Source organism: Ambystoma mexicanum, chromosome 13, assembly GCF_040938575.1.
Source record: "Ambystoma mexicanum isolate Mex_15411 chromosome 13, UKY_AmexF1_1, whole genome shotgun sequence".
NCBI lineage: Eukaryota > Metazoa > Chordata > Amphibia > Caudata > Ambystomatidae > Ambystoma > Ambystoma mexicanum.
Genome location: NC_090938.1, coordinates 342,223,472 through 342,250,238, shown reverse-complemented (window position 1 = coordinate 342,250,238; position 26,767 = coordinate 342,223,472). Strand labels below are relative to the sequence as shown.

Below are 26,767 nucleotides of genomic sequence, written 5' to 3'. Positions count from 1 at the left end.
AAATGAGCCTTGTCACGCATGGCACACAAAAGCACATTGTTTGTTCGTAGTTAGTGCGTTTTTTCTACCTCTCCTCTGGGAAAAATGAGAGCTAAGTTTCTCATGATGGCACACGCTCGCTCACCTGCTCATTGTGGGCTTGTAGCGTTTTTTTCTACCTCTACTTGTAAAAATGAGAAGTACGTTTCTCACTGTGTCTCAAGCAGGAAACTTCTATTTCGTTACAAAAGTGCTGACTCCTGCTCACGCTATAGCAGCGGTCCAGTGGCGCAATGGATAACACATTTGACTAATTCCAGGTTGACTCCTGGCTGGCTCGATCATAGGCTGCCTTTTTGATTTATTCAATATGTATACATGGTCGAAGGCTGCAGACAGGCCCAGTAACAAGAGGAGGGCTTGCTTCTTGGCATCTTTGATATCATCCTGTTGAATCTTTAGGTCCAGTAAGGCCGATTCAGTGCCGTGGCTTGGTTGGAAACCAGATTGGCGCAAGCCCAGGAGATTGTGTGATTCCAGTCAAAACAGGTTCTTCCCTGTTCGTCCAAAACCATCAAGGACCACATTGACACCCTTGCTCTGAATCTGGCCGACTTCTGTAACCATTCCATCACCTGTGGAATCTTCCCCTCCACTCTGAAGCATTCTCTTGTGCACCCTCTTCTCAAAAATTCCACAGCCGACCCCTCCGGCCCGGCTAACTTCGCAGGTTTCTATCACTCCTTTCCAGGGCAAACTCTTGGAAAAGCTGACCATCTCCCAGCTTAATCTTCACACCGACTCTGTTGGTTGTCTCCATGACCATCAGCCTGGCTTCAGAGCTGTCAGAAGCATGGAAACTGCTCTCCTGAACACCTGTGAAGACCTGCTGTCCAACCATGACTCTAACATCCCTTTTGGGTCCTCATCCTACTCGATTTCTCTTCTGCCTTTGACACGGTCAACCATGCCATCCTGCTCAACTGTCTCCGTGATAAGCCGGGTATCACTGATCAGGCCCTGGCCTGGATGACCTCTTTCCACTCTGATCGGCCCTCCCAGGTCCAACTTGGGTCCTTCCTTTTCGCCATCTCATTCTCTACTTGTGGTGTTCCCCACGGGTCTAACCTCTCTCCCTGGCTGTTCAACCAATACCTGGCACCCATTGCCCACCGCATTGCAGCTCTCTGCTTCAACTTTCAGTGCTATGCGGATGACACTCTGCTTGTTTTCAGGCTTCCCTCCCTCATCTCTGACCGTCTGTCTGCCATCCAGGACTGGTCTGCCGCCAATGATCTCTGCCTTAATCCCATTTAGGCAGAGATTCTCCTCATCGGCACACCTGCACCCTCCTTTCCTGCCACTCTCTGGCCGGCCTCCCTTGGCCCTCTTCCTGCTCCCACCTTTGAGGCTAAGAACCTTGGGGTCATCTTCGACTCCACACTCTCCTTTTCTTCTCACATCTCTGACATCTCTAAGAAGTCAAACTACCAACTGTACATTTGCAGAGGTATTGTTCCTTTCCTCTCCTTCCCCCAGAAGCTTACTGTATCTAGAGCTCTGATTCTCTCTAGGCTAGACTACTGCAACAGCCTCTTTCTAAATCTGCCTGCTTCTTCTCTCTGTCCTCTGCAACTCATCCAGAACAGGACTGCAAGACGTTTCCTTGGTCTGAAGCCCAGGGATCGTATCTCTCCAGCCCTGAAATCTTTTCATTGCTCCCAGTGGCTGCAAGGGTTAAATTCAAGTCCCTCTGCATTGTCCACAAGGCTTACTGGGGCCTGGGTCCAAAATACCTTCAACTCTCCCTCCGTAAATACCTTCCCACTCGAGCTCTTTTCTCCTCCACCTCCAACTCCCTCAGGGCCGGTCGCTTCTCCAAGCAACGAGTTGGGGGTAGATCTCTTTCCTCAGCTGGGGCCTCCCTCTGGAACAGCCTGCCTGCCACACTGAAACTTGAGGAGAACCATCTCTGGTTCCGGAAGCACCTCAAGACCTTCCTCTTTGCTTCTGCCTTTGCTCTTCCGCTCCCCTGCTGATCTGTCTGCTTCGGCTCCGTGCACCTGGCTACCCTCTGATTTCGGGCCAAGGTCCCTGCCCACCCAGCCGCACACCTGCACTGCCTCCTGGCAACCCTTGCACGCAATCCTTGCACTTGGGTCTGTATCTGTAACCCTACAGTGCCCTTACCTGCACTTATCAGACACCCCTTGTCTGCGCTTTAAACCTCGCACTTGCCACCCTGCTGGCTGCGCTACCAGTTGTTGTTGTTTTTATCCCTTCCTCGGCACGTTCCACCTCGCCCCTCTCCTTGCACTTTCCTCCCTCCCTCTCCCCTGCACTTGAGCATTCTCAATGTCACTGGGCCTAGGAAGATCGCTGTTTTGTCCTCCCTTCTTCCCCTCCCTTGCCTCGTCACGCTCTGAAACACGCGTGTATGAGTACGATTCAAATACAATATCATGTCATATCATAGCAGGAATCTATAGATCTGAAGATACGCAACTCCTTCAATCATTCATTGCAAACAGTAACAAACAAGGATAATTCCTCAGTGGTGTGATGGAGGCCCTTAACAGGTCTGAGGGATGTCCCCAACATCTGGAACACGATTTATCCTCCCATTACACCACTAATGAAACTTCTTTGCCTTCTCCATTGTTCAGGACGTTTTGGCATGTGCCAATTTGCACTGGACGCAGATCCCCTGCCGCTGAGGCCTCTTGGCCATGACCTTTTAGCACTGCTATGATTTGGCAAGTGAAGAATCACAACATAGGGCCACCACTAGATGCAATGTGATGTACGCTATCTGCCAAGATGGGCTACGTGCTACATGCCAACATACAGAAAGCGGAGTCTTTACTTTTTGAAGGGTCTTCCCGTGAAAGGGCTGTTTGGCGCTTACATGGCAGAATGCATGGACCTCAGAATAGAATACTTTGTGCATCTACCTACATTCGAAGAGACACTGTCAAAGGCGTGCCTGTTCACTTTGACTGCCTGTCTGATCTTGAACAACTAGCGTAGGTCTGGGGTAAGTTGAAGACTCAACAAACACGTACCTTAACTCGGTAGTCATCTGAAGATATGGAAAGGCTGGGCGAAATCTATTGGGATCAAAGGACCTTGTGTCACCTTGCCAGTCTACAGTGGTTTGATGGATAGGGGTACAGTGGGGTGGGGCAGTGGGTAGGGTAGGTGTACAGTGGTGTGGGATATTGTGGGTAGCGAAGAGTGGGGTAGGTGTAGAGTGGTTTGGGGTATAGTCAGTGGTGGTAGAGTAGGGTGGGGATAAGGGTAGATTGGGTGAGAGGGGAGAGGTGGGAATAGAGGGGGTGGGGTAGTGAGTTAAGGTCAGGTAGAATTGGGTAAGATTTTTGTTATTATACCGGTAGCCATTTACAGCGGCAATTAAGCCATTAACTCACAGCAGACTGCTTAGAAACAACATAGATACCAGGGGTTGAGTTTTGGGTGGGAGGGGCAAGGAGTGGGTGGGAATGGCCAAAGAGGTAAGCATGGCCCAAGGCAGTCAATTAGACGATAAACAACCAACAATATTTAACAAATAAATAACCCAAAAAAAAACAAGTCGTGTGTCCCTCTTCACATGTCATCTCCCTCCTACCTGTACTTCAATGCAACGGTTTCGGCTTATAGGTGGTGCTTAAAATGCAGAGTAGGCCATGTGCCTTCATCGCACCGGTGTTGTATACTAAACTGTTCCCCATGATAGACTGCTCGCCTGGTGTTCGGCAATCTTGGAGCCCCAACCCAACACCCTGACACAGCGATCGCCAAAAGGAAATAAAAATGTGCTGAAATGCTCCAGCCGAGCTTCTTAGTCCTGCTCTCTAAGAGGAAGGCTACAGCTCAATAAAACACCTTTTAAGAAGTAAACAAAAAATTGTATTCAATATATTATATGTTATTTCTTAAAGTGAAAAACCCCATTTTATGTCTCTCACTTGTTGCATGTTTCGCGTTTCTGTGGCATGCACGTCGAGTACTCCTTGGCACGCCTATCACTCAGGCCTTATCTGTTTCATATCTGTATGGCACTTTTGGGGTTGATCTGGGTACAGATCATCCTCTCCCGCGGATTTAACACTGAAGAGCACCGAGCACATAAAATGGTACAATACTAAAAAGTGAAAACAGTCTAAATCTGTTATTTGCGCATGAAAATGTGAGTGCTATCGTACAATAAATGAGATGCTTGGTCCGTAAAACTCGCCAGAAAATACGTGCAGAGAGTTGCAATCCGGGCAGTATCTGATGCCAAATGCGTTCTTTGTCAGATGTTTGTATGTATTGTTTTCAATAAAGTATTTAAAAATGAGCCTTCTTTAACACATGTCACACGCCTGCTTATTGTGTGTTGGTAGCGTTTTTCCTACCTCTCGCTGTAAAAATGAAAACAAAGTTTCTCGTGATGTCTCAGGCAGCCCGACCTGAGCCTCTGGTTCGTAACAAAAGTGCTGAATGCAGCTCACAGTGCAGCAGCGGGCCAGTGGCGCAATGGATAACGCGTCTGCCTACGGAGCAGAAGATTCCAGGTTCGACTCCTGGCTGGCTCGTTCAAATGCTGCCTTTTTGTTCTGTATTTAAAAATGAGCCTTCTCACGCAAGGCACTCGAAAGCTCATTGTGTGTTTGTAGTCACTGTTGCAGCGTGTTTCTACCTCTACTCGGGAGAAAAAATGGGAACTACGTTATTTCTCATGATGTCTCTAACACATGGCACACGCCTGCTCATTGTCAGTTCGTAGGCGTGTTTTCAACCACCTCTCCTTATAAAAATGAGAACTAAGTTGCTCATGATGGCTCAATCCGCATGATGAGCCTCTGCGTCGTAACAAAAGTGCTGATTCCAAGAGTCACTGCAGCAGAGGGCCAGTGGCGCAATGGATAACGCGTCTGCCTACGGAGCAGAAGATTCCAGGTTCGACTCCTGGCTGGCTCGTTCGCATGCTGCCTTTTTGTTCTAGAAAGTATTTAAAAATGAGCCTTGTCACGCATGGCACACAAAAGCACATTGTTTGTTCGTAGTTAGTGCGTTTTTTCTACCTCTCCTCTGGGAAAAATGAGAACTAAGTTTCTCATGATGGCACACGCTCGCTCACCTGCTCATTGTGGGCTTGTAGCGTTTTTTTCTACCTCTCCTTGTAAAAATGAGAAGTACGTTTCTCACTGTGTCTCAAGCAGGAAACTTCTGTTTCGTTACAAAAGTGCTGACTCCTGCTCACGCTGTAGCAGCGGTCCAGTGGCGCAATGGATAACACATTTGACTAATTCCAGGTTGACTCCTGGCTGGCTCGATCATAGGCTGCCTTTTTGATTTATTCAATATGTATACATGGTCGAAGGCTGCAGACAGGCCCAGTAACAAGAGGAGGGCTTGCTTCTTGGCATCTTTGATATCATCCTGTTGAATCTTTAGGTCCAGTAAGGCCGATTCAGTGCCGTGGCTTGGTTGGAAACCAGATTGGCGCAAGCCCAGGAGATTGTGTGATTCCAGTCAAAACAGGTTCTTCCCTGTTCGTCCAAAACCATCAAGGACCACATTGACACCCTTGCTCTGAATCTGGCCGACTTCTGTAACCATTCCATCACCTGTGGAATCTTCCCCTCCACTCTGAAGCATTCTCTTGTGCACCCTCTTCTCAAAAATTCCACAGCCGACCCCTCCGGCCCGGCTAACTTTGCAGGTTTCTATCACTCCTTTCCAGGGCAAACTCTTGGAAAATCTGACCATCTCCCAGCTTAATCTTCACACCGACTCTGTTGGTTGTCTCCATGACCATCAGCCTGGCTTCAGAGCTGTCAGAAGCATGGAAACTGCTCTCCTGAACACCTGTGAAGACCTGCTGTCCAACCATGACTCTAACATCCCTTTTGGGTCCTCATCCTACTCGATTTCTCTTCTGCCTTTGACACGGTCAACCATGCCATCCTGCTCAACTGTCTCCGTGATAAGCCGGGTATCACTGATCAGGCCCTGGCCTGGATGACCTCTTTCCACTCTGATCGGCCCTCCCAGGTCCAACTTGGGTCCTTCCTTTTCGCCATCTCATTCTCTACTTGTGGTGTTCCCCACGGGTCTAACCTCTCTCCCTGGCTGTTCAACCAATACCTGGCACCCATTTCCCACCGCATTGCAGCTCTCTGCTTCAACTTTCAGTGCTATGCGGATGACACTCTGCTTGTTTTCAGGCTTCCCTCCCTCATCTCTGACCGTCTGTCTGCCATCCAGGACTGGTCTGCCGCCAATGATCTCTGCCTTAATCCCATTTAGGCAGAGATTCTCCTCATCGGCACACCTGCACCCTCCTTTCCTGCCACTCTCTGGCCGGCCTCCCTTGGCCCTCTTCCTGCTCCCACCTTTGAGGCTAAGAACCTTGGGGTCATCTTCGACTCCACACTCTCCTTTTCTTCTCACATCTCTGACATCTCTAAGAAGTCAAACTACCAACTGTACATTTGCAGAGGTATTGTTCCTTTCCTCTCCTTCCCCCAGAAGCTTACTGTATCTAGAGCTCTGATTCTCTCTAGGCTAGACTACTGCAACAGCCTCTTTCTAAATCTGCCTGCTTCTTCTCTCTGTCCTCTGCAACTCATCCAGAACAGGACTGCAAGACGTTTCCTTGGTCTGAAGCCCAGGGATCGTATCTCTCCAGCCCTGAAATCTTTTCATTGCTCCCAGTGGCTGCAAGGGTTAAATTCAAGTCCCTCTGCATTGTCCACAAGGCTTACTGGGGCCTGGGTCCAAAATACCTTCAACTCTCCCTCCGTAAATACCTTCCCACTCGAGCTCTTTTCTCCTCCACCTCCAACTCCCTCAGGGCCGGTCGCTTCTCCAAGCAACGAGTTGGGGGTAGATCTCTTTCCTCAGCTGGGGCCTCCCTCTGGAACAGCCTGCCTGCCACACTGAAACTTGAGGAGAACCATCTCTGGTTCCGGAAGCACCTCAAGACCTTCCTCTTTGCTTCTGCCTTTGCTCTTCCGCTCCCCTGCTGATCTGTCTGCTTCGGCTCCGTGCACCTGGCTACCCTCTGATTTCGGGCCAAGGTCCCTGCCCACCCAGCCGCACACCTGCACTGCCTCCTGGCAACCCTTGCACGCAATCCTTGCACTTGGGTCTGTATCTGTAACCCTACGGTGCCCTTACCTGCACTTATCAGACACCCCTTGTCTGCGCTTTAAACCTCGCACTTGCCACCCTGCTGGCTGCGCTACCAGTTGTTGTTGTTTTTATCCCTTCCTAGGCACGTTCCACCTCGCCCCTCTCCTTGCACTTTCCTCCCTCCCTCTCCCCTGCACTTGAGCATTCTCAATGTCACTGGGCCTAGGAAGATCGCTGTTTTGTCCTCCCTTCTTCCCCTCCCTTGCCTCGTCACGCTCTGAAACACGCGTGTATGAGTACGATTCAAATACAATATCATGTCATATCATAGCAGGAATCTATAGATCTGAAGATACGCAACTCCTTCAATCATTCATTGCAAACAGTAACAAACAAGGATAATTCCTCAGTGGTGTGATGGAGGCCCTTAACAGGTCTGAGGGATGTCCCTAACATCTGGAACACGATTTATCCTCCCATTACACCACTAATGAAACTTCTTTGCCTTCTCCATTGTTCAGGACGTTTTGGCATGTGCCAATTTGCACTGGACGCAGATCCCCTGCCGCTGAGGCCTCTTGGCCATGACCTTTTAGCACTGCTATGATTTGGCAAGTGAAGAATCACAACATAGGGCCACCACTAGATGCAATGTGATGTACGCTATCTGCCAAGATGGGCTACGTGCTACATGCCAACATACAGAAAGCGGAGTCTTTACTTTTTGAAGGGTCTTCCCGTGAAAGGGCTGTTTGGCGCTTACATGGCAGAATGCATGGACCTCAGAATAGAATACTTTGTGCATCTACCTACATCCGAAGAGACACTGTCAAAGGCGTGCCTGTTCATTTTGACTGCCTGTCTGATCTTGAACAACTAGCGTAGGTCTGGGGTAAGTTGAAGACTCAACAAACACGTACCTTAACTCGGTAGTGATCTAAAGATATGGAAAGGCTGGGCGAAATCTATTGGGATCAAAGGACCTCGTGTCACCTTGCCAGTCTACAGTGGTTTGATGGATAGGGGTACAGTGGGGTGGGGCAGTGGGTAGGGTAGGTGTACAGTGGTGTGGGATATTGTGGGTAGCGAAGAGTGGGGTAGGTGTAGAGTGGTTTGGGGTATAGTCAGTGGTGGTAGAGTAGGGTGGGGATAAGGGTAGATTGGGTGAGAGGGGAGAGGTGGGAATAGAGGGGGTGGGGTAGTGAGTTAAGGACAGGTAGAATTGGGTAAGATTTTTGTTATTATACCGGTAGCCATTTACAGCGGCAATTAAGCCATTAACTCACAGCAGACTGCTTAGAAACAACATAGATACCAGGGGTTGAGTTTTGGGTGGGAGGGGCAAGGAGTGGGTGGGAATGGCCAAAGAGGTAAGCATGGCCCAAGGCAGTCAATTAGACGATAAACAACCAACAATATTTAACAAATAAATAACCCAAAAAAAACCAAGTCGTGTGTCCCTCTTCACATGTCATCTCCCTCCTACCTGTACTTCAATGCAACGGTTTCGGCTTATAGGTGGTGCTTAAAATGCACAGTAGGCCATGTGCCTTCATCGCACCGGTGTTGTATACTAAACTGTTCCCCATGATAGACTGCTCGCCTGGTGTTCGGCAATCTTGGAGCCCCAACCCAACACCCTGACACAGCGATCGCCAAAAGGAAATAAAAATGTGCTGAAATGCTCCAGCCGGGCTTCTTAGTCCTGCTCTCTAAGAGGAAGGCTACAGCTCAATAAAACACCTTTTAAGAAGTAAACAAAAAATTGTATTCAATATATTATATGTTATTTTCTTAAAGTGAAAAACCCCATTTTATGTCTCTCACTTGTTGCATGTTTCGCGTTTCTGTGGCATGCACGTCAAGTACTCCTTGGCACGCCTATCACTCAGGCCTTACCTGTTTCATATCTGTATGGCACTTTTGGGGTTGATCTGGGTACAGATCATCCTCTCCCGCGGATTTAACACTGAAGAGCACCGAGCACATAAAATGGTACAATACTAAAAAGTGAAAACAGTCTAAATCTGTTATTTGCGCATGAAAATGTGAGTGCTATCGTACAATAAATGAGATGCTTGGTCCGTAAAACTCGCCAGAAAATACGTGCAGAGAGTTGCAATACGGGCAGTATCTGATGCCAAATGCGTTCTTTGTCAGATGTTTGTATGTATTGTTTTCAATAAAGTATTTAAAAATGAGCCTTCTTTAACACATGTCACACGCCTGCTTATTGTGTGTTGGTAGCGTTTTTCCTACCTCTCGCTGTAAAAATGAGAACAAAGTTTCTCGTGATGTCTCAGGCAGCCCGACCTGAGCCTCTGGTTCGTAACAAAAGTGCTGAATGCAGCTCACAGTGCAGCAGCGGGCCAGTGGCGCAATGGATAACGCGTCTGCCTACGGAGCAGAAGATTCCAGGTTCGACTGCTGGCTTGTTCAAATGCTGCCTTTTTGTTCTGTATTTAAAAATGAGCCTTCTCACGCAAGGCACTCGAAAGCTCATTGTGTGTTTGTAGTCACTGTTGCAGCGTGTTTCTACCTCTACTCGGGAGAAAAAATGGGAACTACGTTATTTCTCATGATGTCTCTAACACATGGCACACGCCTGCTCATTGTCAGTTCGTAGGCGTGTTTTCAAACACCTCTCCTTATAAAAATGAGAACTAAGTTGCTCATGATGGCTCAATCCGCATGATGAGCCTCTGCGTCGTAACAAAAGTGCTGATTCCAAGAGTCACTGCAGCAGAGGGCCAGTGGCGCAATGGATAACGCGTCTGCCTACGGAGCAGAAGATTCCAGGTTCGACTCCTGGCTGGCTCGTTCGCATGCTGCCTTTTTGTTCTAGAAAGTATTTAAAAATGAGCCTTGTCACGCATGGCACACAAAAGCACATTGTTTGTTCGTAGTTAGTGCGTTTTTTCTACCTCTCCTCTGGGAAAAATGAGAACTAAGTTTCTCATGATGGCACACGCTCGCTCACCTGCTCATTGTGGGCTTGTAGCGTTTTTTTCTACCTCTCCTTGTAAAAATGAGAAGTACGTTTCTCACTGTGTCTCAAGCAGGAAACTTCTGTTTCGTTACAAAAGTGCTGACTCCTGCTCACGCTGTAGCAGCGGTCCAGTGGCGCAATGGATAACACATTTGACTAATTCCAGGTTGACTCCTGGCTGGCTCGATCATAGGCTGCCTTTTTGATTTATTCAATATGTATACATGGTCGAAGGCTGCAGACAGGCCCAGTAACAAGAGGAGGGCTTGCTTCTTGGCATCTTTGATATCATCCTGTTGAATCTTTAGGTCCAGTAAGGCCGATTCAGTGCCGTGGCTTGGTTGGAAACCAGATTGGCGCAAGCCCAGGAGATTGTGTGATTCCAGTCAAAACAGGTTCTTCCCTGTTCGTCCAAAACCATCAAGGACCACATTGACACCCTTGCTCTGAATCTGGCCGACTTCTGTAACCATTCCATCACCTGTGGAATCTTCCCCTCCACTCTGAAGCATTCTCTTGTGCACCCTCTTCTCAAAAATTCCACAGCCGACCCCTCCGGCCCGGCTAACTTCGCAGGTTTCTATCACTCCTTTCCAGGGCAAACTCTTGGAAAAGCTGACCATCTCCCAGCTTAATCTTCACACCGACTCTGTTGGTTGTCTCCATGACCATCAGCCTGGCTTCAGAGCTGTCAGAAGCATGGAAACTGCTCTCCTGAACACCTGTGAAGACCTGCTGTCCAACCATGACTCTAACATCCCTTTTGGGTCCTCATCCTACTCGATTTCTCTTCTGCCTTTGACACGGTCAACCATGCCATCCTGCTCAACTGTCTCTGTGATAAGCCGGGTATCACTGATCAGGCCCTGGCCTGGATGACCTCTTTCCACTCTGATCGGCCCTCCCAGGTCCAACTTGGGTCCTTCCTTTTCGCCATCTCATTCTCTACTTGTGGTGTTCCCCACGGGTCTAACCTCTCTCCCTGGCTGTTCAACCAATACCTGGCACCCATTTCCCACCGCATTGCAGCTCTCTGCTTCAACTTTCAGTGCTATGCGGATGACACTCTGCTTGTTTTCAGGCTTCCCTCCCTCATCTCTGACCGTCTGTCTGCCATCCAGGACTGGTCTGCCGCCAATGATCTCTGCCTTAATCCCATTTAGGCAGAGATTCTCCTCATCGGCACACCTGCACCCTCCTTTCCTGCCACTCTCTGGCCGGCCTCCCTTGGCCCTCTTCCTGCTCCCACCTTTGAGGCTAAGAACCTTGGGGTCATCTTCGACTCCACACTCTCCTTTTCTTCTCACATCTCTGACATCTCTAAGAAGTCAAACTACCAACTGTACATTTGCAGAGGTATTGTTCCTTTCCTCTCCTTCCCCCAGAAGCTTACTGTATCTAGAGCTCTGATTCTCTCTAGGCTAGACTACTGCAACAGCCTCTTTCTAAATCTGCCTGCTTCTTCTCTCTGTCCTCTGCAACTCATCCAGAACAGGACTGCAAGACGTTTCCTTGCTCTGAAGCCCAGGGATCGTATCTCTCCAGCCCTGAAATCTTTTCATTGCTCCCAGTGGCTGCAAGGGTTAAATTCAAGTCCCTCTGCATTGTCCACAAGGCTTACTGGGGCCTGGGTCCAAAATACCTTCAACTCTCCCTCCGTAAATACCTTCCCACTCGAGCTCTTTTCTCATCCACCTCCAACTCCCTCAGGGCCGGTCGCTTCTCCAAGCAACGAGTTGGGGGTAGATCTCTTTCCTCAGCTGGGGCCTCCCTCTGGAACAGCCTGCCTGCCACACTGAAACTTGAGGAGAACCATCTCTGGTTCCGGAAGCACCTCAAGACCTTCCTCTTTGCTTCTGCCTTTGCTCTTCCGCTCCCCTGCTGATCTGTCTGCTTCGGCTCCGTGCACCTGGCTACCCTCTGATTTCGGGCCAAGGTCCCTGCCCACCCAGCCGCACACCTGCACTGCCTCCTGGCAACCCTTGCACGCAATCCTTGCACTTGGGTCTGTATCTGTAACCCTACAGTGCCCTTACCTGCACTTATCAGACACCCCTTGTCTGCGCTTTAAACCTCGCACTTGCCACCCTGCTGGCTGCGCTACCAGTTGTTGTTGTTTTTATCCCTTCCTAGGCACGTTCCACCTCGCCCCTCTCCTTGCACTTTCCTCCCTCCCTCTCCCCTGCACTTGAGCATTCTCAATGTCACTGGGCCTAGGAAGATCGCTGTTTTGTCCTCCCTTCTTCCCCTCCCTTGCCTCGTCACGCTCTGAAACACGCGTGTATGAGTACGATTCAAATACAATATCATGTCATATCATAGCAGGAATCTATAGATCTGAAGATACGCAACTCCTTCAATCATTCATTGCAAACAGTAACAAACAAGGATAATTCCTCAGTGGTGTGATGGAGGCCCTTAACAGGTCTGAGGGATGTCCCCAACATCTGGAACACGATTTATCCTCCCATTACACCACTAATGAAACTTCTTTGCCTTCTCCATTGTTCAGGACGTTTTGGCATGTGCCAATTTGCACTGGACGCAGATCCCCTGCCGCTGAGGCCTCTTGGCCATGACCTTTTAGCACTGCTATGATTTGGCAAGTGAAGAATCACAACATAGGGCCACCACTAGATGCAATGTGATGTACGCTATCTGCCAAGATGGGCTACGTGCTACATGCCAACATACAGAAAGCGGAGTCTTTACTTTTTGAAGGGTCTTCCTGTGAAAGGGCTGTTTGGCGCTTACATGGCAGAATGCATGGACCTCAGAATAGAATACTTTGTGCATCTACCTACATCCGAAGAGACACTGTCAAAGGCGTGCCTGTTCACTTTGACTGCCTGTCTGATCTTGAACAACTAGCGTAGGTCTGGGGTAAGTTGAAGACTCAACAAACACGTACCTTAACTCGGTAGTGATATGAAGATATGGAAAGGCTGGGCGAAATCTATTGGGATCAAAGGACCTCGTGTCACCTTGCCAGTCTACAGTGGTTTGATGGATAGGGGTACAGTGGGGTGGGGCAGTGGGTAGGGTAGGTGTACAGTGGTGTGGGATATTGTGGGTAGCGAAGAGTGGGGTAGGTGTAGAGTGGTTTGGGGTATAGTCAGTGGTGGTAGAGTAGGGTGGGGATAAGGGTAGATTGGGTGAGAGGGGAGAGGTGGGAATAGAGGGGGTGGGGTAGTGAGTTAAGGACAGGTAGAATTGGGTAAGATTTTTGTTATTATACCGGTAGCCATTTACAGCGGCAATTAAGCCATTAACTCACAGCAGACTGCTTAGAAACAACATAGATACCAGGGGTTGAGTTTTGGGTGGGAGGGGCAAGGAGTGGGTGGGAATGGCCAAAGAGGTAAGCATGGCCCAAGGCAGTCAATTAGACGATAAACAACCAACAATATTTAACAAATAAATAACCCAAAAAAAACCAAGTCGTGTGTCCCTCTTCACATGTCATCTCCCTCCTACCTGTACTTCAATGCAACGGTTTCGGCTTATAGGTGGTGCTTAAAATGCACAGTAGGCCATGTGCCTTCATCGCACCGGTGTTGTATACTAAACTGTTCCCCATGATAGACTGCTCGCCTGGTGTTCGGCAATCTTGGAGCCCCAACCAACACCCTGACACAGCGATCGCCAAAAGGAAATAAAAATGTGCTGAAATGCTCCAGCCGGGCTTCTTAGTCCTGCTCTCTAAGAGGAAGGCTACAGCTCAATAAAACACCTTTTAAGAAGTAAACAAAAAATTGTATTCAATATATTATATGTTATTTTCTTAAAGTGAAAAACCCCATTTTATGTCTCTCACTTGTTGCATGTTTCGCGTTTCTGTGGCATGCACGTCAAGTACTCCTTGGCACGCCTATCACTCAGGCCTTACCTGTTTCATATCTGTATGGCACTTTTGGGGTTGATCTGGGTACAGATCATCCTCTCCCGCGGATTTAACACTGAAGAGCACCGAGCACATAAAATGGTACAATACTAAAAAGTGAAAACAGTCTAAATCTGTTATTTGCGCATGAAAATGTGAGTGCTATCGTACAATAAATGAGATGCTTGGTCCGTAAAACTCGCCAGAAAATACGTGCAGAGAGTTGCAATACGGGCAGTATCTGATGCCAAATGCGTTCTTTGTCAGATGTTTGTATGTATTGTTTTCAATAAAGTATTTAAAAATGAGCCTTCTTTAACACATGTCACACGCCTGCTTATTGTGTGTTGGTAGCGTTTTTCCTACCTCTCGCTGTAAAAATGAGAACAAAGTTTCTCGTGATGTCTCAGGCAGCCCGACCTGAGCCTCTGGTTCGTAACAAAAGTGCTGAATGCAGCTCACAGTGCAGCAGCGGGCCAGTGGCGCAATGGATAACGCGTCTGCCTACGGAGCAGAAGATTCCAGGTTCGACTCCTGGCTGGCTCGTTCAAATGCTGCCTTTTTGTTCTGTATTTAAAAATGAGCCTTCTCACGCAAGGCACTCGAAAGCTCATTGTGTGTTTGTAGTCACTGTTGCAGCGTGTTTCTACCTCTACTCGGGAGAAAAAATGGGAACTACGTTATTTCTCATGATGTCTCTAACACATGGCACACGCCTGCTCATTGTCAGTTCGTAGGCGTGTTTTCAACCACCTCTCCTTATAAAAATGAGAACTAAGTTGCTCATGATGGCTCAATCCGCATGATGAGCCTCTGCGTCGTAACAAAAGTGCTGATTCCAAGAGTCACTGCAGCAGAGGGCCAGTGGCGCAATGGATAACGCGTCTGCCTACGGAGCAGAAGATTCCAGGTTCGACTCCTGGCTGGCTCGTTCGCATGCTGCCTTTTTGTTCTAGAAAGTATTTAAAAATGAGCCTTGTCACGCATGGCACACAAAAGCACATTGTTTGTTCGTAGTTAGTGCGTTTTTTCTACCTCTCCTCTGGGAAAAATGAGAACTAAGTTTCTCATGATGGCACACGCTCGCTCACCTGCTCATTGTGGGCTTGTAGCGTTTTTTTCTACCTCTCCTTGTAAAAATGAGAAGTACGTTTCTCACTGTGTCTCAAGCAGGAAACTTCTGTTTCGTTACAAAAGTGCTGACTCCTGCTCACGCTGTAGCAGCGGTCCAGTGGCGCAATGGATAACACATTTGACTAATTCCAGGTTGACTCCTGGCTGGCTCGATCATAGGCTGCCTTTTTGATTTATTCAATATGTATACATGGTCGAAGGCTGCAGACAGGCCCAGTAACAAGAGGAGGGCTTGCTTCTTGGCATCTTTGATATCATCCTGTTGAATCTTTAGGTCCAGTAAGGCCGATTCAGTGCCGTGGCTTGGTTGGAAACCAGATTGGCGCAAGCCCAGGAGATTGTGTGATTCCAGTCAAAACAGGTTCTTCCCTGTTCGTCCAAAACCATCAAGGACCACATTGACACCCTTGCTCTGAATCTGGCCGACTTCTGTAACCATTCCATCACCTGTGGAATCTTCCCCTCCACTCTGAAGCATTCTCTTGTGCACCCTCTTCTCAAAAATTCCACAGCCGACCCCTCCGGCCCGGCTAACTTCGCAGGTTTCTATCACTCCTTTCCAGGGCAAACTCTTGGAAAAGCTGACCATCTCCCAGCTTAATCTTCACACCGACTCTGTTGGTTGTCTCCATGACCATCAGCCTGGCTTCAGAGCTGTCAGAAGCATGGAAACTGCTCTCCTGAACACCTGTGAAGACCTGCTGTCCAACCATGACTCTAACATCCCTTTTGGGTCCTCATCCTACTCGATTTCTCTTCTGCCTTTGACACGGTCAACCATGCCATCCTGCTCAACTGTCTCTGTGATAAGCCGGGTATCACTGATCAGGCCCTGGCCTGGATGACCTCTTTCCACTCTGATCGGCCCTCCCAGGTCCAACTTGGGTCCTTCCTTTTCGCCATCTCATTCTCTACTTGTGGTGTTCCCCACGGGTCTAACCTCTCTCCCTGGCTGTTCAACCAATACCTGGCACCCATTTCCCACCGCATTGCAGCTCTCTGCTTCAACTTTCAGTGCTATGCGGATGACACTCTGCTTGTTTTCAGGCTTCCCTCCCTCATCTCTGACCGTCTGTCTGCCATCCAGGACTGGTCTGCCGCCAATGATCTCTGCCTTAATCCCATTTAGGCAGAGATTCTCCTCATCGGCACACCTGCACCCTCCTTTCCTGCCACTCTCTGGCCGGCCTCCCTTGGCCCTCTTCCTGCTCCCACCTTTGAGGCTAAGAACCTTGGGGTCATCTTCGACTCCACACTCTCCTTTTCTTCTCACATCTCTGACATCTCTAAGAAGTCAAACTACCAACTGTACATTTGCAGAGGTATTGTTCCTTTCCTCTCCTTCCCCCAGAAGCTTACTGTATCTAGAGCTCTGATTCTCTCTAGGCTAGACTACTGCAACAGCCTCTTTCTAAATCTGCCTGCTTCTTCTCTCTGTCCTCTGCAACTCATCCAGAACAGGACTGCAAGACGTTTCCTTGCTCTGAAGCCCAGGGATCGTATCTCTCCAGCCCTGAAATCTTTTCATTGCTCCCAGTGGCTGCAAGGGTTAAATTCAAGTCCCTCTGCATTGTCCACAAGGCTTACTGGGGCCTGGGTCCAAAATACCTTCAACTCTCCCTCCGTAAATACCTTCCCACTCGAGCTCTTTTCTCATCCACCTCCAACTCCCTCAGGGCCGGTCGCTTCTCCAAGCAACGAGTTGGGGGTAGATCTCTTTCCTCAGCTGGGGCCTCCCTCTGGAACAGCCTGCCTGCCACACTGAAACTTGAGGAGAACCATCTCTGGTTCCGGAAGCACCTCAAGACCTTCCTCTTTGCTTCTGCCTTTGCTCTTCCGCTCCCCTGCTGATCTGTCTGCTTCGGCTCCGTGCACCTGGCTACCCTCTGATTTCGGGCCAAGGTCCCTGCCCACCCAGCCGCACACCTGCACTGCCTCCTGGCAACCCTTGCACGCAATCCTTGCACTTGGGTCTGTATCTGTAACCCTACAGTGCCCTTACCTGCACTTATCAGACACCCCTTGTCTGCGCTTTAAACCTCGCACTTGCCACCCTGCTGGCTGCGCTACCAGTTGTTGTTGTTTTTATCCCTTCCTAGGCACGTTCCACCTCGCCCCTCTCCTTGCACTTTCCTCCCTCCCTCTCCCCTGCACTTGAGCATTCTCAATGTCACTGGGCCTAGGAAGATCGCTGTTTTGTCCTCCCTTCTTCCCCTCCCTTGCCTCGTCACGCTCTGAAACACGCGTGTATGAGTACGATTCAAATACAATATCATGTCATATCATAGCAGGAATCTATAGATCTGAAGATACGCAACTCCTTCAATCATTCATTGCAAACAGTAACAAACAAGGATAATTCCTCAGTGGTGTGATGGAGGCCCTTAACAGGTCTGAGGGATGTCCCCAACATCTGGAACACGATTTATCCTCCCATTACACCACTAATGAAACTTCTTTGCCTTCTCCATTGTTCAGGACGTTTTGGCATGTGCCAATTTGCACTGGACGCAGATCCCCTGCCGCTGAGGCCTCTTGGCCATGACCTTTTAGCACTGCTATGATTTGGCAAGTGAAGAATCACAACATAGGGCCACCACTAGATGCAATGTGATGTACGCTATCTGCCAAGATGGGCTACGTGCTACATGCCAACATACAGAAAGCGGAGTCTTTACTTTTTGAAGGGTCTTCCTGTGAAAGGGCTGTTTGGCGCTTACATGGCAGAATGCATGGACCTCAGAATAGAATACTTTGTGCATCTACCTACATCCGAAGAGACACTGTCAAAAGCGTGCCTGTTCACTTTGACTGCCTGTCTGATCTTGAACAACTAGCGTAGGTCTGGGGTAAGTTGAAGACTCAACAAACACGTACCTTAACTCGGTAGTGATATGAAGATATGGAAAGGCTGGGCGAAATCTATTGGGATCAAAGGACCTCGTGTCACCTTGCCAGTCTACAGTGGTTTGATGGATAGGGGTACAGTGGGGTGGGGCAGTGGGTAGGGTAGGTGTACAGTGGTGTGGGATATTGTGGGTAGCGAAGAGTGGGGTAGGTGTAGAGTGGTTTGGGGTATAGTCAGTGGTGGTAGAGTAGGGTGGGGATAAGGGTAGATTGGGTGAGAGGGGAGAGGTGGGAATAGAGGGGGTGGGGTAGTGAGTTAAGGACAGGTAGAATTGGGTAAGATTTTTGTTATTATACCGGTAGCCATTTACAGCGGCAATTAAGCCATTAACTCACAGCAGACTGCTTAGAAACAACATAGATACCAGGGGTTGAGTTTTGGGTGGGAGGGGCAAGGAGTGGGTGGGAATGGCCAAAGAGGTAAGCATGGCCCAAGGCAGTCAATTAGACGATAAACAACCAACAATATTTAACAAATAAATAACCCAAAAAAAACCAAGTCGTGTGTCCCTCTTCACATGTCATCTCCCTCCTACCTGTACTTCAATGCAACGGTTTCGGCTTATAGGTGGTGCTTAAAATGCACAGTAGGCCATGTGCCTTCATCGCACCGGTGTTGTATACTAAACTGTTCCCCATGATAGACTGCTCGCCTGGTGTTCGGCAATCTTGGAGCCCCAACCCAACACCCTGACACAGCGATCGCCAAAAGGAAATAAAAATGTGCTGAAATGCTCCAGCCGGGCTTCTTAGTCCTGCTCTCTAAGAGGAAGGCTACAGCTCAATAAAACACCTTTTAAGAAGTAAACAAAAAATTGTATTCAATATATTATATGTTATTTTCTTAAAGTGAAAAACCCCATTTTATGTCTCTCACTTGTTGCATGTTTCGCGTTTCTGTGGCATGCACGTCAAGTACTCCTTGGCACGCCTATCACTCAGGCCTTACCTGTTTCATATCTGTATGGCACTTTTGGGGTTGATCTGGGTACAGATCATCCTCTCTCGCGGATTTAACACTGAAGAGCACCGAGCACATAAAATGGTACAATACTAAAAAGTGAAAACAGTCTAAATCTGTTATTTGCGCATGAAAATGTGAGTGCTATCGTACAATAAATGAGATGCTTGGTCCGTAAAACTCGCCAGAAAATACGTGCAGAGAGTTGCAATACGGGCAGTATCTGATGCCAAATGCGTTCTTTGTCAGATGTTTGTATGTATTGTTTTCAATAAAGTATTTAAAAATGAGCCTTCTTTAACACATGTCACACGCCTGCTTATTGTGTGTTGGTAGCGTTTTTCCTACCTCTCGCTGTAAAAATGAGAACAAAGTTTCTCGTGATGTCTCAGGCAGCCCGACCTGAGCCTCTGGTTCGTAACAAAAGTGCTGAATGCAGCTCACAGTGCAGCAGCGGGCCAGTGGCGCAATGGATAACGCGTCTGCCTACGGAGCAGAAGATTCCAGGTTCGACTCCTGGCTGGCTCGTTCAAATGCTGCCTTTTTGTTCTGTATTTAAAAATGAGCCTTCTCACGCAAGGCACTCGAAAGCTCATTGTGTGTTTGTAGTCACTGTTGCAGCGTGTTTCTACCTCTACTCGGGAGAAAAAATGGGAACTACGTTATTTCTCATGATGTCTCTAACACATGGCACACGCCTGCTCATTGTCAGTTCGTAGGCGTGTTTTCAACCACCTCTCCTTATAAAAATGAGAACTAAGTTGCTCATGATGGCTCAATCCGCATGATGAGCCTCTGCGTCGTAACAAAAGTGCTGATTCCAAGAGTCACTGCAGCAGAGGGCCAGTGGCGCAATGGATAACGCGTCTGCCTACGGAGCAGAAGATTCCAGGTTCGACTCCTGGCTGGCTCGTTCGCATGCTGCCTTTTTGTTCTAGAAAGTATTTAAAAATGAGCCTTGTCACGCATGGCACACAAAAGCACATTGTTTGTTCGTAGTTAGTGCGTTTTTTCTACCTCTCCTCTGGGAAAAATGAGAACTAAGTTTCTCATGATGGCACACGCTCGCTCACCTGCTCATTGTGGGCTTGTAGCGTTTTTTTCTACCTCTCCTTGTAAAAATGAGAAGTACGTTTCTCACTGTGTCTCAAGCAGGAAACTTCTGTTTCGTTACAAAAGTGCTGACTCCTGCTCACGCTGTAGCAGCGGTCCAGTGGCGCAATGGATAACACATTTGACTAATTCCAGGTTGACTCCTGGCTGGCTCGATCATAGGCTGCCTTTTTGATTTATTCAATATGTATACATGGTCGAAGGCTGCAGACAGGCCCAGTAACAAGAGGAGGGCTTGCTTCTTGGCATCTTTGATATCATCCTGTTGAATCTTTAGGTCCAGTAAGGCCGATTCAGTGCCGTGGCTTGGTTGGAAACCAGATTGGCGCAAGCCCAGGAGATTGTGTGATTCCAGTCAAAACAGGTTCTTCCCTGTTCGTCCAAAACCATCAAGGACCACATTGACACCCTTGCTCTGAATCTGGCCGACTTCTGTAACCATTCCATCACCTGTGGAATCTTCCCCTCCACTCTGAAGCATTCTCTTGTGCACCCTCTTCTCAAAAATTCCACAGCCGACCCCTCCGGCCCGGCTAACTTCGCAGGTTTCTATCACTCCTTTCCAGGGCAAACTCTTGGAAAAGCTGACCATCTCCCAGCTTAATCTTCACACCGACTCTGTTGGTTGTCTCCATGACCATCAGCCTGGCTTCAGAGCTGTCAGAAGCATGGAAACTGCTCTCCTGAACACCTGTGAAGACCTGCTGTCCAACCATGACTCTAACATCCCTTTTGGGTCCTCATCCTACTCGATTTCTCTTCTGCCTTTGACACGGTCAACCATGCCATCCTGCTCAACTGTCTCTGTGATAAGCCGGGTATCACTGATCAGGCCCTGGCCTGGATGACCTCTTTCCACTCTGATCGGCCCTCCCAGGTCCAACTTGGGTCCTTCCTTTTCGCCATCTCATTCTCTACTTGTGGTGTTCCCCACGGGTCTAACCTCTCTCCCTGGCTGTTCAACCAATACCTGGCACCCATTTCCCACCGCATTGCAGCTCTCTGCTTCAACTTTCAGTGCTATGCGGATGACACTCTGCTTGTTTTCAGGCTTCCCTCCCTCATCTCTGACCGTCTGTCTGCCATCCAGGACTGGTCTGCCGCCAATGATCTCTGCCTTAATCCCATTTAGGCAGAGATTCTCCTCATCGGCACACCTGCACCCTCCTTTCCTGCCACTCTCTGGCCGGCCTCCCTTGGCCCTCTTCCTGCTCCCACCTTTGAGGCTAAGAACCTTGGGGTCATCTTCGACTCCACACTCTCCTTTTCTTCTCACATCTCTGACATCTCTAAGAAGTCAAACTACCAACTGTACATTTGCAGAGGTATTGTTCCTTTCCTCTCCTTCCCCCAGAAGCTTACTGTATCTAGAGCTCTGATTCTCTCTAGGCTAGACTACTGCAACAGCCTCTTTCTAAATCTGCCTGCTTCTTCTCTCTGTCCTCTGCAACTCATCCAGAACAGGACTGCAAGACGTTTCCTTGCTCTGAAGCCCAGGGATCGTATCTCTCCAGCCCTGAAATCTTTTCATTGCTCCCAGTGGCTGCAAGGGTTAAATTCAAGTCCCTCTGCATTGTCCACAAGGCTTACTGGGGCCTGGGTCCAAAATACCTTCAACTCTCCCTCCGTAAATACCTTCCCACTCGAGCTCTTTTCTCATCCACCTCCAACTCCCTCAGGGCCGGTCGCTTCTCCAAGCAACGAGTTGGGGGTAGATCTCTTTCCTCAGCTGGGGCCTCCCTCTGGAACAGCCTGCCTGCCACACTGAAACTTGAGGAGAACCATCTCTGGTTCCGGAAGCACCTCAAGACCTTCCTCTTTGCTTCTGCCTTTGCTCTTCCGCTCCCCTGCTGATCTGTCTGCTTCGGCTCCGTGCACCTGGCTACCCTCTGATTTCGGGCCAAGGTCCCTGCCCACCCAGCCGCACACCTGCACTGCCTCCTGACAACCCTTGCACGCAATCCTTGCACTTGGGTCTGTATCTGTAACCCTACAGTGCCCTTACCTGCACTTATCAGACACCCCTTGTCTGCGCTTTAAACCTCGCACTTGCCACCCTGCTGGCTGCGCTACCAGTTGTTGTTGTTTTTATCCCTTCCTAGGCACGTTCCACCTCGCCCCTCTCCTTGCACTTTCCTCCCTCCCTCTCCCCTGCACTTGAGCATTCTCAATGTCACTGGGCCTAGGAAGATCGCTGTTTTGTCCTCCCTTCTTCCCCTCCCTTGCCTCGTCACGCTCTGAAACACGCGTGTATGAGTACGATTCAAATACAATATCATGTCATATCATAGCAGGAATCTATAGATCTGAAGATACGCAACTCCTTCAATCATTCATTGCAAACAGTAACAAACAAGGATAATTCCTCAGTGGTGTGATGGAGGCCCTTAACAGGTCTGAGGGATGTCCCCAACATCTGGAACACGATTTATCCTCCCATTACACCACTAATGAAACTTCTTTGCCTTCTCCATTGTTCAGGACGTTTTGGCATGTGCCAATTTGCACTGGACGCAGATCCCCTGCCGCTGAGGCCTCTTGGCCATGACCTTTTAGCACTGCTATGATTTGGCAAGTGAAGAATCACAACATAGGGCCACCACTAGATGCAATGTGATGTACGCTATCTGCCAAGATGGGCTACGTGCTACATGCCAACATACAGAAAGCGGAGTCTTTACTTTTTGAAGGGTCTTCCTGTGAAAGGGCTGTTTGGCGCTTACATGGCAGAATGCATGGACCTCAGAATAGAATACTTTGTGCATCTACCTACATCCGAAGAGACACTGTCAAAGGCGTGCCTGTTCACTTTGACTGCCTGTCTGATCTTGAACAACTAGCGTAGGTCTGGGGTAAGTTGAAGACTCAACAAACACGTACCTTAACTCGGTAGTGATATGAAGATATGGAAAGGCTGGGCGAAATCTATTGGGATCAAAGGACCTCGTGTCACCTTGCCAGTCTACAGTGGTTTGATGGATAGGGGTACAGTGGGGTGGGGCAGTGGGTAGGGTAGGTGTACAGTGGTGTGGGATATTGTGGGTAGCGAAGAGTGGGGTAGGTGTAGAGTGGTTTGGGGTATAGTCAGTGGTGGTAGAGTAGGGTGGGGATAAGGGTAGATTGGGTGAGAGAGGAGAGGTGGGAATAGAGGGGGTGGGGTAGTGAGTTAAGGTCAGGTAGAATTGGGTAAGATTTTTGTTATTATACCGGTAGCCATTTACAGCGGCAATTAAGCCATTAACTCACAGCAGACTGCTTAGAAACAACATAGATACCAGGGGTTGAGTTTTGGGTGGGAGGGGCAAGGAGTGGGTGGGAATGGCCAAAGAGGTAAGCATGGCCCAAGGCAGTCAATTAGACGATAAACAACCAACAATATTTAACAAATAAATAACCCAAAAAAAAACAAGTCGTGTGTCCCTCTTCACATGTCATCTCCCTCCTACCTGTACTTCAATGCAACGGTTTCGGCTTATAGGTGGTGCTTAAAATGCACAGTAGGCCATGTACCTTCATCGCACCGGTGTTGTATACTAAACTGTTCCCCATGATAGACTGCTCGCCTGGTGTTCGGCAATCTTGGAGCCCCAACCCAACACCCTGACACAGCGATCGCCAAAAGGAAATAAAAATGTGCTGAAATGCTCCAGCCGGGCTTCTTAGTCCTGCTCTCTAAGAGGAAGGCTGCAGCTCAATAAAACACCTTTTAAGAAGTAAACAAAAAATTGTATTCAATATATTATATGTTATTTTCTTAAAGTGAAAAACCCCATTTTATGTCTCTCACTTGTTGCATGTTTCGCGTTTCTGTGGCATGCACGTCGAGTACTCCTTGGCACGCCTATCACTCAGGCCTTACCTGTTTCATATCTGTATGGCACTTTTGGGGTTGATCTGGGTACAGATCATCCTCTCCCGCGGATTTAACACTGAAGAGCACCGAGCACATAAAATGGTACAATACTAAAAAGTGAAAACAGTCTAAATCTGTTATTTGCGCATGAAAATGTGAGTGCTATCGTACAATAAATGAGATGCTTGGTCCGTAAAACTCGCCAGAAAATACGTGCAGACAGTTGCAATCCGGGCAGTATCTGATGCCAAATGTGTTCTTTGTCAGATGTGTGTATGTATTGTTTTCAATAAAGTATTTAAAAATGAGCCTTCTTTAACACATGTCACACGCCTGCTTATTGTGTGTTGGTAGCGTTTTTCCTACCTCTCGCTGTAAAAATGAGAACAAAGTTTCTCGTGATGTCTCAGGCAGCCCGACCTGAGCCTCTGGTTCGTAACAAAAGTGCTGAATGCAGCTCACAGTGCAGCAGCGGGCCAGTGGCGCAATGGATAACGCGTCTGCCTACGGAGCAGAAGATTCCAGGTTCGACTCCTGGCTGGCTCGTTCAAATGCTGCCTTTTTGTTCTGTATTTAAAAATGAGCCTTCTCACGCAAGGCACTCGAAAGCTCATTGTGTGTTTGTAGTCACTGTTGCAGCGTGTTTCTACCTCTACTCGGGAGAAAAAAATGGGAACTACGTTATTTCTCATGATGTCTCTAACACATGGCACACGCCTGCTCATTGTCAGTTCGTAGGCGTGTTTTCAACCACCTCTCCTTATAAAAATGAGAACTAAGTTGCTCATGATGGCTCAATCCGCATGATGAGCCTCTGCATCGTAACAAAAGTGCTGATTCCAAGAGTCACTGCAGCAGAGGGCCAGTGGCGCAATGGATAACGCGTCTGCCTACGGAGCAGAAGATTCCAGGTTCGACTCCTGGCTGGCTCGTTCGCATGCTGCCTTTTTGTTCTAGAAAGTATTTAAAAATGAGCCTTGTCACGCATGGCACACAAAAGCACATTGTTTGTTCGTAGTTAGTGCGTTTTTTCTACCTCTCCTCTTGGAAAAATGAGAACTAAGTTTCTCATGATGGCACACGCTCGCTCACCTGCTCATTGTGGGCTTGTAGCGTTTTTTTCTACCTCTCCTTGTAAAAATGAGAAGTACGTTTCTCACTGTGTCTCAAGCAGGAAACTTCTATTTCGTTACAAAAGTGCTGACTCCTGCTCACGCTGTAGCAGCGGTCCAGTGGCGCAATGGATAACACATTTGACTAATTCCAGGTTGACTCCTGGCTGGCTCGATCATAGGCTGCCTTTTTGATTTATTCAATATGTATACATGGTCGAAGGCTGCAGACAGGCCCAGTAACAAGAGGAGGGCTTGCTTCTTGGCATCTTTGATATCATCCTGTTGAATCTTTAGGTCCAGTAAGGCCGATTCAGTGCCGTGGCTTGGTTGGAAACCAGATTGGCGCAAGCCCAGGAGATTGTGTGATTCCAGTCAAAACAGGTTCTTCCCTGTTCGTCCAAAACCATCAAGGACCACATTGACACCCTTGCTCTGAATCTGGCCGACTTCTGTAACCATTCCATCACCTGTGGAATCTTCCCCTCCACTCTGAAGCATTCTCTTGTGCACCCTCTTCTCAAAAATTCCACAGCCGACCCCTCCGGCCCGGCTAACTTCGCAGGTTTCTATCACTCCTTTCCAGGGCAAACTCTTGGAAAAGCTGACCATCTCCCAGCTTAATCTTCACACCGACTCTGTTGGTTGTCTCCATGACCATCAGCCTGGCTTCAGAGCTGTCAGAAGCATGGAAACTGCTCTCCTGAACACCTGTGAAGACCTGCTGTCCAACCATGACTCTAACATCCCTTTTGGGTCCTCATCCTACTCGATTTCTCTTCTGCCTTTGACACGGTCAACCATGCCATCCTGCTCAACTGTCTCCGTGATAAGCCGGGTATCACTGATCAGGCCCTGGCCTGGATGACCTCTTTCCACTCTGATCGGCCCTCCCAGGTCCAACTTGGGTCCTTCCTTTTCGCCATCTCATTCTCTACTTGTGGTGTTCCCCACGGGTCTAACCTCTCTCCCTGGCTGTTCAACCAATACCTGGCACCCATTTCCCACCGCATTGCAGCTCTCTGCTTCAACTTTCAGTGCTATGCGGATGACACTCTGCTTGTTTTCAGGCTTCCCTCCCTCATCTCTGACCGTCTGTCTGCCATCCAGGACTGGTCTGCCGCCAATGATCTCTGCCTTAATCCCATTTAGGCAGAGATTCTCCTCATCGGCACACCTGCACCCTCCTTTCCTGCCACTCTCTGGCCGGCCTCCCTTGGCCCTCTTCCTGCTCCCACCTTTGAGGCTAAGAACCTTGGGGTCATCTTCGACTCCACACTCTCCTTTTCTTCTCACATCTCTGACATCTCTAAGAAGTCAAACTACCAACTGTACATTTGCAGAGGTATTGTTCCTTTCCTCTCCTTCCCCCAGAAGCTTACTGTATCTAGAGCTCTGATTCTCTCTAGGCTAGACTACTGCAACAGCCTCTTTCTAAATCTGCCTGCTTCTTCTCTCTGTCCTCTGCAACTCATCCAGAACAGGACTGCAAGACGTTTCCTTGGTCTGAAGCCCAGGGATCGTATCTCTCCAGCCCTGAAATCTTTTCATTGCTCCCAGTGGCTGCAAGGGTTAAATTCAAGTCCCTCTGCATTGTCCACAAGGCTTACTGGGGCCTGGGTCCAAAATACCTTCAACTCTCCCTCCGTAAATACCTTCCCACTCGAGCTCTTTTCTCATCCACCTCCAACTCCCTCAGGGCCGGTCG

General features: G+C 48.7%; 9 non-coding genes across 9 annotated transcripts; all 9 read left to right on the top strand.

The window, feature by feature from the left end:
* The first annotated feature begins 4,489 nt into the window (after positions 1-4,489).
* TRNAR-ACG (transfer RNA arginine (anticodon ACG)) lies at positions 4,490-4,562 on the top strand. The gene has a single exon. It is a non-coding gene; the product is annotated as a tRNA-Arg (tRNA).
* A 312-nt stretch (positions 4,563-4,874) lies between these two features.
* Positions 4,875-4,947, top strand: TRNAR-ACG (transfer RNA arginine (anticodon ACG)). The gene has a single exon. It is a non-coding gene; the product is annotated as a tRNA-Arg (tRNA).
* Positions 4,948-9,854: 4,907 nt separating this feature from the next.
* On the top strand, positions 9,855-9,927 carry TRNAR-ACG (transfer RNA arginine (anticodon ACG)). Its single transcript has one exon. It is a non-coding gene; the product is annotated as a tRNA-Arg (tRNA).
* A 4,525-nt stretch (positions 9,928-14,452) lies between these two features.
* Positions 14,453-14,525, top strand: TRNAR-ACG (transfer RNA arginine (anticodon ACG)). The gene has a single exon. It is a non-coding gene; the product is annotated as a tRNA-Arg (tRNA).
* Positions 14,526-14,837: 312 nt separating this feature from the next.
* On the top strand, positions 14,838-14,910 carry TRNAR-ACG (transfer RNA arginine (anticodon ACG)). The gene has a single exon. It is a non-coding gene; the product is annotated as a tRNA-Arg (tRNA).
* Positions 14,911-19,436: 4,526 nt separating this feature from the next.
* On the top strand, positions 19,437-19,509 carry TRNAR-ACG (transfer RNA arginine (anticodon ACG)). Its single transcript has one exon. It is a non-coding gene; the product is annotated as a tRNA-Arg (tRNA).
* Positions 19,510-19,821: 312 nt separating this feature from the next.
* On the top strand, positions 19,822-19,894 carry TRNAR-ACG (transfer RNA arginine (anticodon ACG)). Its single transcript has one exon. It is a non-coding gene; the product is annotated as a tRNA-Arg (tRNA).
* Positions 19,895-24,420: 4,526 nt separating this feature from the next.
* Positions 24,421-24,493, top strand: TRNAR-ACG (transfer RNA arginine (anticodon ACG)). Its single transcript has one exon. It is a non-coding gene; the product is annotated as a tRNA-Arg (tRNA).
* A 313-nt stretch (positions 24,494-24,806) lies between these two features.
* On the top strand, positions 24,807-24,879 carry TRNAR-ACG (transfer RNA arginine (anticodon ACG)). Its single transcript has one exon. It is a non-coding gene; the product is annotated as a tRNA-Arg (tRNA).
* Positions 24,880-26,767: the final 1,888 nt, after the last annotated feature.